The 16696-nt window shown below is 40.4% G+C and overlaps 1 long non-coding RNA gene across 1 annotated transcript; it reads right to left on the reverse strand.

Moving 5' to 3' along the window:
- Positions 1-4502: 4502 nt before the first annotated feature.
- LOC114487270 (uncharacterized) lies at positions 4503-16003 on the reverse strand. The gene is made up of 3 exons (XR_003682229.2): positions 13379-16003; positions 7346-7471; positions 4503-6585 (listed from the first exon to the last, which is right to left on the reverse strand). It is a non-coding gene; the product is annotated as an uncharacterized lncRNA (long non-coding RNA).
- Between the last annotated feature and the right edge of the window lie 693 nt (positions 16004-16696).

Consider the following 16696-nt stretch of genomic DNA (forward strand, 5'->3'; position numbering starts at 1 on the left):
ACATTGTGGTACATGACTCTTTTTGAATTATGTTTTTCTCAGGGTATATGCCCAGTAGTGGGATTGCTGGGTCGTATGGTAGTTCTATTTTTAGTTTTTTAAGGAACCTCCATACTGTTCTCCATAATGGCTGTATCAATTTACATTCTCACCGACAGTGCAAGAGGGTTGCCTTTTCTCCATGCCCTCTCCAGCATTTATTGTTTGTAGATCTTTTGATGGTGGCCATTCTGACCGGTGTGAGCTGATACTCACTGTAGTTTTGATTTGCATTTCTCTAATGATTAATGATGTTGAGCATCCTTTCATGTGTTTGTTGGAGATCTGTGTATCTTCTTTGGAGAAATGTCTATTTAGGTCTTCTGCCCATTTTTGGATTGGATTGTCTTTTTTGGATATTGAGCTGCATGAGCTGCTTGTATATTTTGGAGATTAATCCTCTGTCAGCTGATTTGTTTGCAACTATTTTCTCCCATTCTGAGGGTTGTCTTTTCATCTTGTTTATGGTTTGCTTTGCTGTGCAAAAGTTTTTAAGTTTCATTAGGTCCCATTTGTTTATTTTTGTTTTTATTTCTACTTCTCTAGGAGGTGGGTCAAAAAGGATCTTCTGTGATTTATGTCAAAGAGTGTTCTGCCTATGTTTTCCTCTAAGCGTTTTTTGGTGTCTGGCCTTACATTTAGGTCGTTAATCCACTTTGAGTTAACTTTTGTGTATGGTGTTAGGGAGTGTTCTAATTTCATTCTTTTACATGTAGCTGTCCAGTTTTCCCAGCACCACTTATTGAAGAGGCTGTCTTTTCTCCATTGTATATTCTTGCCTCCTTTATCAAAGATAAGGTGACCATATGTGCGTGGGTTTACCTCTGGGCTTTCTATCCTGTTCCTGTTCCATTGATCTATATTTCTGTTTTTGTGCCAGTACCATACTGTCTTGATTACTATAGTTTTGTAGTATAGTCTGAAGTCAGGGAGCCTGATTCCTCCAGCTCTGTTTTTCTTTCTTAAGATTGCTTTGGCTATTCAGGGTCTTTTGTGCTTCCATACAAATTGTGTGAAGTTTTTTGTTCTAGTTCTGTGTAAAATGCCATTGGTAGTTTGATAGGGATTACATTGAATCTGTAGATTGCTTTGGGTAGTAGAATGTGTTGTATCATGTCATCTGCAAACAGTGACAGCTTTACTTCTTCTTTTCCTATGTGGATTCATTTTATTTCTTTTTCTTCTCTGATTGCCATGGGTAAAACTTCCAAAACTATGTTGAAAAATAATGGTGAGAGTGGGCAACCTTGACTTGTTCCTGATCTTAGTTGAAATGTTTTCAGTTTTTCACCATTGAGAACGATGTTGGCTGTGGGTTTATCATATATGGCCTTTATTATGTTGAGGTAAGTTCCCTCTATGCCTACTTTCTGGAGGGTTTTTATCATAAATCGGTGTTGAATTTTGTCAAAAGCTTTTTCTGCATCTATTGAGATTATCATATGGTTTTTATCCTTCAATTTTTTAATATGGTGTATCACACTGATTGATTTGTGTATATTGAAGAATCCTTGTATTCCTGGGATAAACCCCTGTTCATCATAGTGTACTATCCTTTTAATGTGCTGTTGGATTCTGTTTGCTAGTATTTTGTTGAGGATTTTTGCATCTATCTTCATCAGTGATATGGGCCTGTAGTTTTCTCTTTTTTTTTGACATGTTTGTCTGGTTTTGGTATCAGGGTGATGGTGGCCTCATAGAATGAGTTTGGGAGTGTTCCTCCCTCTGCTATCTTTTGGAAGAGTTTGAGAAGGATAGGTGTTAGCTCTTCTCTAAATGTTTGATAGAATTCGCCTGTGAAGCCGTCTGGTCCTGGGCTTTTGTTTGTTGGAAGATTTTTAATCACAGTTTCAATTTCAGTGCTTGTGATTGGTCTGTTCATATTTTCTATTTCTTCCTGGTTCAGTCTCGGCAGCTTGTGCATTTCTAAGAATTTGTCCATTTCTTCCAGGTTGTCCATTTTATTGGCATACAGTTGTTTGTAGTAATCTCTCATAATCTTTTGTATTTCTGCAGTGTCAGTTGTTACGTCTCCTTTTTCATTTCTAATTCTATTGATTTGAGTCTTCTCCCTTTTATTCTTGATGAGTCTGGCTAATGGTTTATCAATTTTATTTATCTTCTCAAAGAACCAGCTTTTAGTTTTATTGATCTTTGCTATTGTTTCCTTCATTTCTTTTTCATTTATTTCTGATCTGATCTTTATGATTTCTTTCCTTCTGCTAAATTTGGGGTTTTTTTGTTCTTCTTTCTCTAGTTGCTTTAGGTGCAAAGTTAGGTTGTTTATACGAGATGTTTCCTGTTTCTTAAGGTGGGATTGTATTGCTATAAACTTCCCTCTTAGAACTGCTTTTGCTGCATCCCATAGGTTTTGGGTCGTCGTGTCTCCATTGTCATTTGTTTCTAAGTATTTTTTGATTTCCTCTTTGATTTCTTCAGTGATCACTTCGTTATTAAGTAGTGTATTGTTTAGCCTCCATGTGTTTTTATTTTTTACAGATCTTTTCCTGTAATTGATATCTAGTCTCATAGCGTTGTGGTCAGAAAAGATACTTGATATGATTTCAATTTTCTTAAATTTGCCAAGGCTAGATTTGTGACCCAATATATGATCTATCCTGGAGAATGTTCCATGAGCACTTGAGAAGGAAGTGTATTCTGTTGTTTTTGGATGGAATGTCCTATAAATATCAATTAAGTCCATCTTGTTTTTTTTTTTTTTTTTTACAACAGAACTGTTTTAATAGCAATAACTCTTTTTTTTTTAACATCTTTATTGGAGTATAACTGTTTTACAATAGTGTGTTAGTTTCTCCTTTACTGATCTTTGCTATTGTTTCCTTCATTTCTTTTTCATTTATTTCTGATCTGATCTTTATGATTTCTTTCCTTCTGCTAAATTTGGGGTTTTTTTGTTCTTCTTTCTCTAGTTGCTTTAGGTGCAAAGTTAGGTTGTTTATACGAGATGTTTCCTGTTTCTTAAGGTAGGATTGTATTGCTATAAACTTCCCTCTTAGAACTGCTTTTGCTGCATCCCATAGGTTTTGGGTCGTCGTGTCTCCATTGTCATTTGTTTCTAAGTATTTTTTGATTTCCTCTTTGATTTCTTCAGTGATCACTTCGTTATTAAGTAGTTTATTGTTTAGCCTCCATGTGTTTGTATTTTTTACAGATCTTTTCCTGTAATTGATATCTAGTCTCATAGCGTTGTGGTCAGAAAAGATACTTGATATGATTTCAATTTTCTTAAATTTGCCAAGGCTAGATTTGTGACCCAATATATGATCTATCCTGGAGAATGTTCCATGAGCACTTGAGAAAAATGTGTATTCTGTTGTTTTTGGATGGAATGTCCTATAAATATCAATTAAGTCCATCTTGTTTAATGTGTCATTTAAAGCTTGTGTTTCCTTATTTATTTTCATTTTGGATGATCTGTCCATTGGTGAAAGTGGGGTGTTAAAGTCCCCTACTATGATTGTGTTACTGTTGATTTCCCCTTTTATGGCTGTTAGTATTTGCCTTTTGTATTGAGGTGCTCCTATGTTGGGTGCATTTTAGCATAGTTTTAATCAAAAGACATTCCATATAGTCCCATAACACTAGGTGGTTTCTTCTATTTTTTTTTTTTTTTCTGTGGTACGTGGGCCTCTCACTGTTGTGGGCTCTCCCGTTGCAGAGCATTTTAGCATAGTTTTAATCAAAAGACATTCCATATAGTCCCATAACACTAGGTGGTTTCTTCTATTTTTTTTTTTTTTTCTGTGGTACGTGGGCCTCTCACTGTTGTGGGCTCTCCCATTGCAGAGCACAGGCTCCGGACGTGCAGGCTCAGCGGCCATGGCTCACGGGTCTAGCCGCTCCACGGCATGTGGGATCTTCCCAGACCAGGGCACGAACCCGTGTCCCCTGCATCGGCAGGCAGACTCTCAACCACTGTGCCACTAGGGAAGCCCACTAGGTGGTTTCTGTTTAAAAAACAAAACAAAAACCAAAATTATTTGTATAGACCAAAAAAACATATTTGGTAACTGGATTTAAAAATTGTTTTCAACCAGTCATGCAATGTACACTTAATAGAACTCTGAGACTCTTTGAGAACAAAATAGTAGGAATTGATGAAACATTTTACAGACTAAAAATTCCATTTAAGTCCTTGGTTTTGACCTGAGTGAATAAAGGGATAAGAATGCTGAATGGTCTACCCCCAAGAAGGGGGCCTGAAGCGGGGGAGGTCACCACCAGTGGGGTGTCATTGGCAGTTGACATGGCCTCAGCCACACTTCCTGACTCACCTGCAAGTGTCCCTTGGGCATCACTCAGGCTCTGGGCAAGCTCGCCTCCACCCTACACTCCTGCCTTGGCCGTGCCCTCAGCCCAGAAATCCTTCCTCCCTTCCCGGGAAATTAACGCATTCATGACACCTATTAGAAGAGATGGTAGATCTGGAAAAGGAAACCAAAATGTGGTACAGTGGGCAGAACACAGTTTGGGGAGTCATTGGCAAATCTAGCTTAAAGTCTGGGCTCTAATATGTTCTGGCTGTGAGCCTTTGAGTAAATCATTTAGCTTCTCGAGCCCAGTTACTTTATCTGTAAAACCGTGCTTCCATTTTTCATAATCAGATATTTATTGAGTACTTAGTAAGTGCCAGGCATTGTTCTAGGTACCCAGTGTGCCACAGAAGGGGGTTAGAGGATGTGGGTAAAGGGTGTGGGTACAGAGTCCAGTTTTAAAATAGGTCAGACAGAGGCTCACTGAGAAGGTGACTTATGAGTGAACATTGGAAGGAAATGAGGGAGTGAGCCTTGAGGGCATCTGGGGGGAGAATGTTCCACACAGAGAAGTAGCTAGTGCAAAGGCCCTGAGGTAGGGGGGAGCCTGTTGTGCTGGAAGAACAGTGGGGAGACCAGTGTGACTGAAGCTGGTGAGGAAAGCAGACAATAGTGCAGAGGGAAACAAGAGGGAGCTAAGCTGTGTGCAGTCTTGTGGGTCACGGTGAGGACTTGGATTTTCACTGTGAGAGAGGATGGGAAGTCCTTGGAGGGTCATGAGCCAAGGACTTATATTTTGAAAGGGTCACTTTGGCTGCTGTGTTGAGAATAGACTGTAGGTGGGCAGGGGTGTGAAGCAGGGACACAGGTTAGGAGGCTATTACCTCAGGCGAGAGAGGATGGTGGTTTGGACCAAGGCATAGCTGTGGAGGTGGCTGGATTCTGGACATATCTTGAAAGCAGAACAAACAGAGTTTGCTGATGGATTGGATTGAGCATGAGAGAAAGAAAATAAAGGAGACCTCTGAGGGTTTTGGTATGAACAATTGGAAGAATTGTGTTGCCATTAATGGAGATGGGAAAGCTGGGGGAGGAACAGATTTGAGGTCGGGGGGAGATGGAGAATTGAGTGATAATGATAATATCTGCCCTGCCTCCCTCGTGGGATTAAATGTGATGATTCATGGGTAATCTACCCTCCCAATTTGCCTTACAGTTCCTAGTATTCAAAGACTCTCTCCCTTCCCATTCAGAGGCCGTCTGTTCTATGGAGAGTTGCCTCTCTTCCACTCTCAGGTGGTTGCAGGTGGTGGTGGGTGAAGGGCTCCTAGCACATGAACTCTTGGCTCTGACAAGTATTATCTGAGTTATATTTAGGTGGATATTTTAGGATGGGTCTTCACAAACCTGACTCAAGTATGACTTAACAGTTGATACCTTTATTTCTCCCTAGCAGAATATTGTTTCTAATTTTTCTTTTATATAGCAACTGATGTTGCCATGCAGATCTCTTGGTTGCTATGAGATGGTAACAATACTCTGCCCCACGATTGGCGGGGGCCTCCTAAGCGGTGTGGTTCTCACTTGGGTGACTGACACTGAGCTGTTACTATGGTGAACTTTACAATTTCCTTTGATTGGTGGACTTTAGAAATAGGTCATCATTGGAATTCATTACATTTTGTAAGTAAAAATGAAAAATAAGTATCATAACTTTTCCCCGTCTCCAACATGAAGGAAATGTGACACTTAATGACATAATGAATCCCTGTTGGATGACTTAGGAATCTTTTGAGAACCGAAGAGTGATGATAATCCTGTGCTAAATTTTGGTGGGAAATATTTTCCTTCCTGCTTTGAGTTGATTATTCAGAGTTAGGGACATCAGGCTGACCAGAGTTGGGCTGGGGTTGGGGAGATGTGCGTGGATTGAAATGTAAACTCCCTTCTTTCTGTGGGAATAAAGGTGATGCTGGGAGCCTGAGTGTGGAGGGCAGGAGGGATGTGGGCTCCAGGCAGTGCTGATTAATGCTGCATCTCAGGACCAGGTATTCTCGTGGTCTCAGGAGGGTGCTAAGACTTGGGTCATCAGACTCACCTCCAGAGAGGAAAGCCACTGAGTGCTCCTGGCTGGACATGGCTTGACACAGGGGTCTGAGAGTCCAAGCAGGGCTTGTGCTATAGCTGAATCTTCCTGGCTCCCATTCCCTCCCCAGCTTCACTCAGGTGGGTAGGCAGGTCCTGAAGGGTCAGTCTTCTGTTCGTCTTTGCTCTCAACAAATGGGAAAAGAGGGTAGAGGAATGAGTTTTAACCTTTCTGATTTTTTTTTTTTTTTTTTTTTTTTTTTTGCTGTACGCGGGCCTCTCACTGTTGTGGCCTCTCCCCTTGCGGAGCACAGGCTCCGGACGCGCAGGCTCAGTGGCCATGGCTCACGGGCCTAGCCGCTCCGCGGCATCTGGGATCCTCCCGGACTGGGGCACGAACCCGCGTCCCCTGCATCGGCAGGCGGATTCTCAACCACTGCGCCACCAGGGAAGCCCACCTTTCTGATTTTGTAACCTAACTTCCTCTCTACAAGAAAAAGTGGGAGAAAGCTGGAAGAACCTGGGAGGAAGGATGAATTATTTTAAGTACATCTGATCTACCTTTTTCCAACACTTGACTAACAGGTCCTGTTTGGAGTGATGGGTGGGGGAGTAGGTGCGGAGATGGGAATGAGGCTGTGGGGGAGAGAGAGAGTCAGGGAGCCCTCAAACAGAATACATAACAGATTAGGGTGCTAGGGCTAATATGTGACACCCAGAGCTGATAATTTCTAACACCTCCTTCCTACGTGACAAAATTATTTTAGTAATAATCACACAATGAAACCAATAATAATAGTCATTAAAGAAATTTTACTTTATGAAACTTTGTGCCATATCAATTAAAAAATAAAATAAACGTCACAATCTAAAAAAGGAAGAGTTATGAAGTAATATTTTCAATTTCATTAATGTATTTTTGAAGAAAGATGAAAACTTAGACCTACCTATTGGTCTTTTACAGTAATGAATAATAATGTTACAGTGTCTATTTTTGCAATTAACTTCTGCAAACTTGTCAGTGACTTTGTCAAACTTGTTTTTCTTCCCATATTCATGATGTGTCGATCCACCTTTGATCAAAGAATACTTTTCATTAATTTTAATTTTGGAAGGTTTCTTTCACATGAAACAACAGTTTAAATAAATAGGAAGTCTTCAACATAAGGCTACATTTGGGAGAAATGCATAAAAATCCCATTTCACAATAAATCCCAGAAACTTTAAACACAATAAAAATTCCAAGTGGTCAAAGAGAATGACAGAATTGAAGGAACTCAAGTTCTGTTTGTCTTTACAATCACTGTGCTATCGTTATTTATTTTGAATCAATTGTTTGAACGTAGGAATTTGAAGGACCAGATAGGCTGGACACTTGTGCCCAAAGCAAGCTTTCTTATGTACTTACTCTCAAAATAAATGCAGAGTCAATTCTCTGAATCAACTTCCATGTAGAATATGTTTACTAAATGAAAAGCAATAAAAAAATGTGCTAAACTGAAGCTTACATTTATGTTGTTAAAACTCAAGAGCAATTGTTTGGAAACTAGACGAACAAAAGATTTTTTTTTGGTGAGGAGAGAGCAGTTTATTACTGACATTGTTTAGAATTGCTTGCCATGGTGATAATAGAAAGCAGACTGGCTTTTTAGCTGGTTTTATTGTTGTTTTTTAAGTCTTCTCCAGGCCATGAACCCCTGGATGGGCCTCTGGGGTGGACCACTCCTCCCGCCCCGGCATTGCACTGAAGTAGAATCGCTCTGATTGTGTCTTGCTGGAGCCAAAGCACAGTAAAAGGTGATGATGCAGGGAACTGAAGGAATGACAGACCCTGAGAGGCTGTTGGTCAGCAAATATCTGGTAAATTCTCTGACCCTGATACAACCAAATGGATTTTTTTTTCTCTTTTTACTCTCATAATAAAAGGAAAAAACAATCAAGCATCATAGCTTAAGTATCCTTCTTTCTCATAAAAACGTTAGTGATTCCTGCAGCTTTGCGTGTTATTCATATAGCTCTTGTGTGGCCTGACATTTTCCCCTGAACCTTTTGCTAGTTTATTCTATTCTGGGCCATTGTTTTTGATGCCTAATTTCATTGTGCACTGAACTCAGCACTGAATTTATTTTTACTAATAAAACATGTGACATGCTTTGCTGAGTCTTCAGAACTGGTTTAGTCATGGGGCAAAGGCATTGGACACATGAAGTTGCAGGAACCATATGAGGGCTAGAATGATTGGTAAGGGAAGGAGGAAGAAAAAAATAGCAGAAGTCACGACTTACCCTTCTAGGTTTGCTATGTATGACACTCCCTTTTTTTCCTGTCACCGCAACAGACATATATTTAGATCCACCCTTATATTAATAGATGGTTTCCTGGGTAGGGCAATTTAAAAGTGCTGGTGCCTGAACTTCTACCATTAGTTCTGTATATTCCTTTAGGTTAAATATTGTTTGCTCTCCACAGGCCTCTGGAAAGCAGCTACCTCTGGAGTGTAGGTACCTCTGGGAGAAGTAACACATCAAGTCTCTAACACTTTAGTATAAATGAGTGTATTTGATTGCTCCTTCTGTTACCTGATTAGCAGGATGTGGACCCTGGGTAACTAGAAAGTCATGGAGACACTTCTCAACTCAGCCCTGACAGCCTGGAATGTGTATGTTTGCTATAAGGAATTCCAAGTCCCTCTCTGAGAGTAAACAACAGAAAAAGGCCCACCCTGTTGATAAGAGGTCTGAAGGAACTTCATATGTAAAGAATAACATGTTTTAATTTCATTTCTCTCCCAAGAACCAGAACATCCTCCTAGCCTACAACACAGCCCCCCACTTTGCCCCAAGAGTGCTGGAGGCTTCGTGCCATCATTTGTGTCTCATTTTTATTCTACTCTCATATGTCTGGGGAGAGGGCCCTTTGAGATTTCTTCTTGGCTCTGCTTCAGGCTCCATAATAGCAATGGATCCGCGCTTCTTAATCCAGTGAAGGCAGGTGGCAGCAAGCCAAAATGGCCTCCATGGAGTGCGATTGTAGGAGTGGCACTTTCAGAATGCATCAAAAAATCAGGAGCCAGGCAGGACAAAAGCCCAGACTGACAGTGTACCCCTAAGAAGGGTGCCTGCACCAAGGTTTAAAAAAGAAAGAAAGAAAAGCATTTTCTTTTCTATTGAATTGAGTTAATGTTCTGTGCCAGCTTTTGTTCCTAGAAGCATCGTGTGTGTGTGTGTGTGCGTACACGCAAGCCTGTGGACATGCACGTGACTAGTTGCTCACACAGCTGCTACCTGAAAAATCACAGGCAAGTTGTAGAGATGATGCTAGAAAGTGTTAAGAAGGCAGCTGAGAGGTTGCCCATCAAGGTTACCAAGAACAAATGAGGTGGGGCTTCCCTGGTGGCACAGTGGTTAAGCATCCGCCTGCCAATGCAGGGGACACAGGTTCGAGCCCTGGTCCGGAAAGGTCCCACATGCCGCGGATCAACTAAGTCCGTGCACCACAACTACTGAGCCTGCGCTCTAGAGCCCGCAAACCACAACTACTGAGCCCACGTGGGACATAGGAAGTCTTCAACATAAGGCTACATTTGGGAGAAATGCATAAAAATCCCATTTCACAATAAATCCCAGAAACTTTAAACACAATAAAAATTCCAAGTGGTCAAAGAGAATGACAGAATTGAAGGAACTCAAGTTCTGTTTGTCTTTACAATCACTGTGCTATCGTTATTTATTTTGAATCAATTGTTTGAACGTAGGAATTTGAAGGACCAGATAGGCTGGACACTTGTGCCCAAAGCAAGCTTTCTTATGTACTTACTCTCAAAATAAATGCAGAGTCAATTCTCTGAATCAACTTCCATGTAGAATATGTTTACTAAATGAAAAGCAATAAAAAAATGTGCTAAACTGAAGCTTACATTTATGTTGTTAAAACTCAAGAGCAATTGTTTGGAAACTAGACGAACAAAAGATTTTTTTTTGGTGAGGAGAGAGCAGTTTATTACTGACATTGTTTAGAATTGCTTGCCATGGTGATAATAGAAAGCAGACTGGCTTTTTAGCTGGTTTTATTGTTGTTTTTTAAGTCTTCTCCAGGCCATGAACCCCTGGATGGGCCTCTGGGGTGGACCACTCCTCCCGCCCCGGCATTGCACTGAAGTAGAATCGCTCTGATTGTGTCTTGCTGGAGCCAAAGCACAGTAAAAGGTGATGATGCAGGGAACTGAAGGAATGACAGACCCTGAGAGGCTGTTGGTCAGCAAATATCTGGTAAATTCTCTGACCCTGATACAACCAAATGGATTTTTTTTTCTCTTTTTACTCTCATAATAAAAGGAAAAAACAATCAAGCATCATAGCTTAAGTATCCTTCTTTCTCATAAAAACGTTAGTGATTCCTGCAGCTTTGCGTGTTATTCATATAGCTCTTGTGTGGCCTGACATTTTCCCCTGAACCTTTTGCTAGTTTATTCTATTCTGGGCCATTGTTTTTGATGCCTAATTTCATTGTGCACTGAACTCAGCACTGAATTTATTTTTACTAATAAAACATGTGACATGCTTTGCTGAGTCTTCAGAACTGGTTTAGTCATGGGGCAAAGGCATTGGACACATGAAGTTGCAGGAACCATATGAGGGCTAGAATGATTGGTAAGGGAAGGAGGAAGAAAAAAATAGCAGAAGTCACGACTTACCCTTCTAGGTTTGCTATGTATGACACTCCCTTTTTTTCCTGTCACCGCAACAGACATATATTTAGATCCACCCTTATATTAATAGATGGTTTCCTGGGTAGGGCAATTTAAAAGTGCTGGTGCCTGAACTTCTACCATTAGTTCTGTATATTCCTTTAGGTTAAATATTGTTTGCTCTCCACAGGCCTCTGGAAAGCAGCTACCTCTGGAGTGTAGGTACCTCTGGGAGAAGTAACACATCAAGTCTCTAACACTTTAGTATAAATGAGTGTATTTGATTGCTCCTTCTGTTACCTGATTAGCAGGATGTGGACCCTGGGTAACTAGAAAGTCATGGAGACACTTCTCAACTCAGCCCTGACAGCCTGGAATGTGTATGTTTGCTATAAGGAATTCCAAGTCCCTCTCTGAGAGTAAACAACAGAAAAAGGCCCACCCTGTTGATAAGAGGTCTGAAGGAACTTCATATGTAAAGAATAACATGTTTTAATTTCATTTCTCTCCCAAGAACCAGAACATCCTCCTAGCCTACAACACAGCCCCCCACTTTGCCCCAAGAGTGCTGGAGGCTTCGTGCCATCATTTGTGTCTCATTTTTATTCTACTCTCATATGTCTGGGGAGAGGGCCCTTTGAGATTTCTTCTTGGCTCTGCTTCAGGCTCCATAATAGCAATGGATCCGCGCTTCTTAATCCAGTGAAGGCAGGTGGCAGCAAGCCAAAATGGCCTCCATGGAGTGCGATTGTAGGAGTGGCACTTTCAGAATGCATCAAAAAATCAGGAGCCAGGCAGGACAAAAGCCCAGACTGACAGTGTACCCCTAAGAAGGGTGCCTGCACCAAGGTTTAAAAAAGAAAGAAAGAAAAGCATTTTCTTTTCTATTGAATTGAGTTAATGTTCTGTGCCAGCTTTTGTTCCTAGAAGCATCGTGTGTGTGTGTGTGTGCGTACACGCAAGTCTGTGGACATGCACGTGACTAGTTGCTCACACAGCTGCTACCTGAAAAATCACAGGCAAGTTGTAGAGATGATGCTAGAAAGTGTTAAGAAGGCAGCTGAGAGGTTGCCCATCAAGGTTACCAAGAACAAATGAGGTGGGGCTTCCCTGGTGGCACAGTGGTTAAGCATCCGCCTGCCAATGCAGGGGACACAGGTTCGAGCCCTGGTCCGGAAAGGTCCCACATGCCGCGGATCAACTAAGTCCGTGCACCACAACTACTGAGCCTGCGCTCTAGAGCCCGCAAACCACAACTACTGAGCCCACGTGGGACATCTATTGAAGCCCGCATGCCTAGAGCCCATGCTCTGCAACAAGAGAAGCCACTGCAACAAGAAGCCCGTGCACCACAACGAAGAGTAGCCCCCGCTCACTGCAACTCGAGAAAGCCCGTGGGCAGCAATGAAGACCCAACACAGCAAACAATAAATTTAAAAAAAAAAGAACAAATGAGGTGACCTTGACTTTGTTAATACTTTGTCTCCTCTCAAGGTTTAAAAATATATTTATGTCAATATATAACCCCAAAATGTTCATTAATTGCCTATTTGGGTGGTTCTGTTCATAATATGTATTTATCCCAAACATAAGTTGTTAATAGAAAGTATGAAAACTGCTCTAGATGTGGAATAGGGTCCATTATTCTAGGGTTTAGAACCACATATATAAATGTGGTACCACACAAATTCACACTCCTTTTCATGAGCCATGGTCCTTCACTATACATAGGTATTTTCCCAGGAATGTGTGTATAAGATAAATATTTTCAAATGAAATCATATTTTGCTTGCTCTAAAAAATGAAAATTCCTGTGACAAAACTTTCCTTTCTGAAAAGTATGAGTTAGGAATGAGGTCATTGGCCTGGTCATTTTCCCTCTGTGGGCTCGATTTTCTCATCTACGAAATCAGAGGGTGAGTGCAATGAATGATTTCTATGACTCCATCACAGCTTTATCCTTCTGTGTTCCAAAACTGTTTTTAGTGTAAATAATCACCCCATAATTTGTCCATCATCTTTTTAAATCCAGAATTTTGACTCTGGGCTGCCTTACTTAAGAAGGGTTCACCTGAACTGGTACTAACAGGTTGTCTGAATTCGTTATTCCTTTCCATTATTCTTTTGGGATGAAGTGGAATGAGTCATAAGTGAGGAGGTTATAAAAGCACACACAGATCAACAGGAAGACAGAGACAGGAAGAGGTAGCAAGACACGTCAGCATTTTCCCTCAGACAGCTTGAAAGCAAAAGCGGAGGCCCCATTGTTTGCTCACAGATTTTGTACACTGACCTGTCAGAGTGGGACACCCGGCCACAGAGTATAGCCAGGAGCATTTCGTGGAAGCCGGCAGGCCTCAAAGGCAAGTAGCTGCCCTGCAGGTGTCTGCAGGAGAGAAAAGTCTGGGAACTGTATGAATTACAGGAAGTGAGTCTTAGGTAGGACTCCTCCCACCTTTACCCTATTTGACAATTTCTTGAAATTCTCCCCATACCAAAAATGCCTTGAAAGAGGTTTTTTTTTCTTAGTATTTCCATTGTGGGAAATTAAAACCCTCTTCCTTGGTGATAGTAAAAATTCCGTAATTTTGCACCATTGTTGGCTTTCTGGTGATATAAATCCATTCTTCTGGAAATGGCCTATTGGCTAAGAATATTTATTAACATATTTTGAAGGAAATTGACAGTGAAATATGATCTGCCTCTAGATCACACAAATTACTCAATTTGTAGATATATAACCACACCATTTACAGAAAAGAATAACTTGATTTACCTTAACAGCCATTCTCTGAGCACCTATTCTTTGTCCAGTATTGTGCTAGGGGTGAAGCGATCAAACCTTGCTTGCTGTATTTTAATATTCCTGAATGCCCTCCACCTATGGACCGAATGTTTATGAACCCCATAATTCATATGTTGAAATCCTACCCCCACAATGTGATAGTATTAGAAGGTTGGGCCTTTGGGGGGTAATTAGTATTAGATGAGGTCATGTGGATGGAGCCCTCAGGAATGGGATTAGTGCCTTTGTAACAGTCATGAGAGAGCTTGCCTCCTCTCTCTGCTCACCACCACATGAGGTTACAAGGAAAAGATGACAGTCTGCAATCCAGAAGAGGACCCTCACCAGGACCTGACCATGCCAGCATCCTGATGTCAGACTTCCAGGCTTCAGAACTGTGAGAAATAAATTTCTACTGTTTATAAGCATCCTAGTCTATATACTTAGTTATAGCAGCCTTAACTAAGACACTCTCTGTTAATATTTTCCAGAACCACATAGTTATCTATTTTCCTTACCTAGGATTTTGTGATGTGCAATAGCACATCAATAAATTCTAGTCTATCTTTGGTTGGTTACAAAGCAGCAACCTTGACAAAATTCTCTGTTCTGCATTTTGACCCTATGCCAGTCAGTGATTTTCTAGTAATGGTTGTTTTCTAATATAGTCTTCAATTCATAGTATGCAGCTGGATTAGTTGAACACTACTGGCTTGTCTATCGGATAGTTTTAGCACAATTATTATGGCAGCTGCTGTCATCACAGAAACGGGAGTAGAGTTTACTCTCCCATTGGTGACTCTACTCTGTTTATACATAATATCAAAAGGCTGTTTTTTGTAAAATCATTTAAAAAAACCATAACCCTCTTATAAATTGTTTTCACAAACTCTTATGTCATCAGAAAACATACTTTGGTTATATTTTACCTACATAATCTTGGCTGAATGGATGCAGGTAAATACCAGAAAGGCAATCTAACCTGGAGTAGGCTATACTCCTGAAAGCACAGTAAAATGTCAAAGTTCTCTAGATACCTCATTACTCGTCAAAAGTTGATGGTAAGGGATCCAGGGCCACTATCTGCACCATATAATATTATGTCATAAAAAAGATAACTACATCCCAAACATTATAACAAAAGAATGAAAACCCAAATCTGAATTATGAAAGAAAATAGAGATTTAAAGGGAGGGGTGTAGAATAGGTGATAGGAGTCACAGAAAGATAGACAAAATGAAAAGGCAGAGACTATGTACCAGAGGAAGGAACAAGATAAAACCCCAGAAAAACAACTAAATGAAGTGGAGATAGGCAACCTTCCAGAAAAAGAATTCAGAATAAGGATAGTGAAGACGATCCTGGACCTCGGAAAAAGAATGAAGGCAAAGATTGAGAAGATGCAAGAAAAGTTTAACAAACACCTAGAAGAATTAAAGAACAAACAAATAGAGATTAACAATACATTAACTGAAATGAAAAATACACTAGAAGGAATCAATAGCAGAATAATGGAGGCAGAAAAACGGATAAGTGACCTGGAAGACAGAATGGTGGAATTCACTGCCACAGAACAGAATAAAGAAAAAAGAATGAAAAGAAATGAAGACAGTCAAGAGACCTCTGGGACAACATTAAACACACCAACATTCACATTATAGGGGTCCCAGAAGGAGAAGAGAGAGAGAAAGGACCCGAGAAAATATTTGAAGAGATTATAGTCAAAAATTTCCTTAACATGGGAAAGGAAATAGCCACCCAAGTCCAGGAAGCGCAGAGAGTCCCAGGCAGGATAAACCCAAAGAGAAACATGCCAAGACACATAGTAATCAAACTGACAAAAATTAAAGACAAAGAAATATTATTAAAAGCAACAAGGCAAAAATGACAAATAACATACAAGAGAACTCCCATAAGGATAACAGCTGATTTCTCATCAGAAACTACAAACCAGAAGGGAGTGGCATGATACAGTTAAAGTAATGAAAGGGAAGAACCTACAACCAAGATTACTCTACCCGGCAAGGATCTCATTCAGATTTGACAGAGAAATCAAAAGCTTTAGAGACAAGCAAAAGCTAAGAGAATTCAGCACCACCAAACCAGCCCTACAACAAATGCAAAAGGAACTTCTCTAAGATTTATAGATTTTTAAGGTACTGGAAGAATGCAGGGATGAATAAAAAGTAATATCCAAGAGGTTTGTCATTCAGTGGAGGAGGTATAGAATATATGTACATTTCTATAGTCCAAGACACAATAAATAATGTAAGACCAGAGCACAAAGGAAGCAGACATTCTTAATAGCTGGAAGAATCTGATAAGATTTGTAGGACATATATACACTACCAAATGTAAAATAGATAGCTAGTGGGAAGCAGCCGCGTAGCACAGGGAGATCAGCTCAGTGCTTTGTGACCACCTAGAGGGGTGGGATAGGGAGGGTGGGAGGGAGGGAGACACAAGAGGGAAGAGATATGGGAACATATGTATATGTATAACTGATTCACTTTGTTATAAAGCAGAAACTAACACACCATTGTAAAGCAATTATACTACAATTAAGAAAATGGTAATAGGAACATACATATCAATAATCACCTTAAATGTGGATGGATTAAATGCTCCAACCAAAAGACACAGGCTCTCTGAATGGATACAAAAACAAGACCTATATATATGCTGTCTACAAGAGACCCACTTCAGACCTAGGGACACATACAGACTGAAAGTGAGGGGATGGAAAAAGATATTCCATGCAAATGGAAATCAAAAGAAAGCTGGAGTAGCAATACTCATATCAGAAAAAATAGACTTTAAAATAAA

This window comes from Physeter macrocephalus, chromosome 12, assembly GCF_002837175.3.
Source record: "Physeter macrocephalus isolate SW-GA chromosome 12, ASM283717v5, whole genome shotgun sequence".
Lineage (NCBI taxonomy): Eukaryota > Metazoa > Chordata > Mammalia > Artiodactyla > Physeteridae > Physeter > Physeter macrocephalus.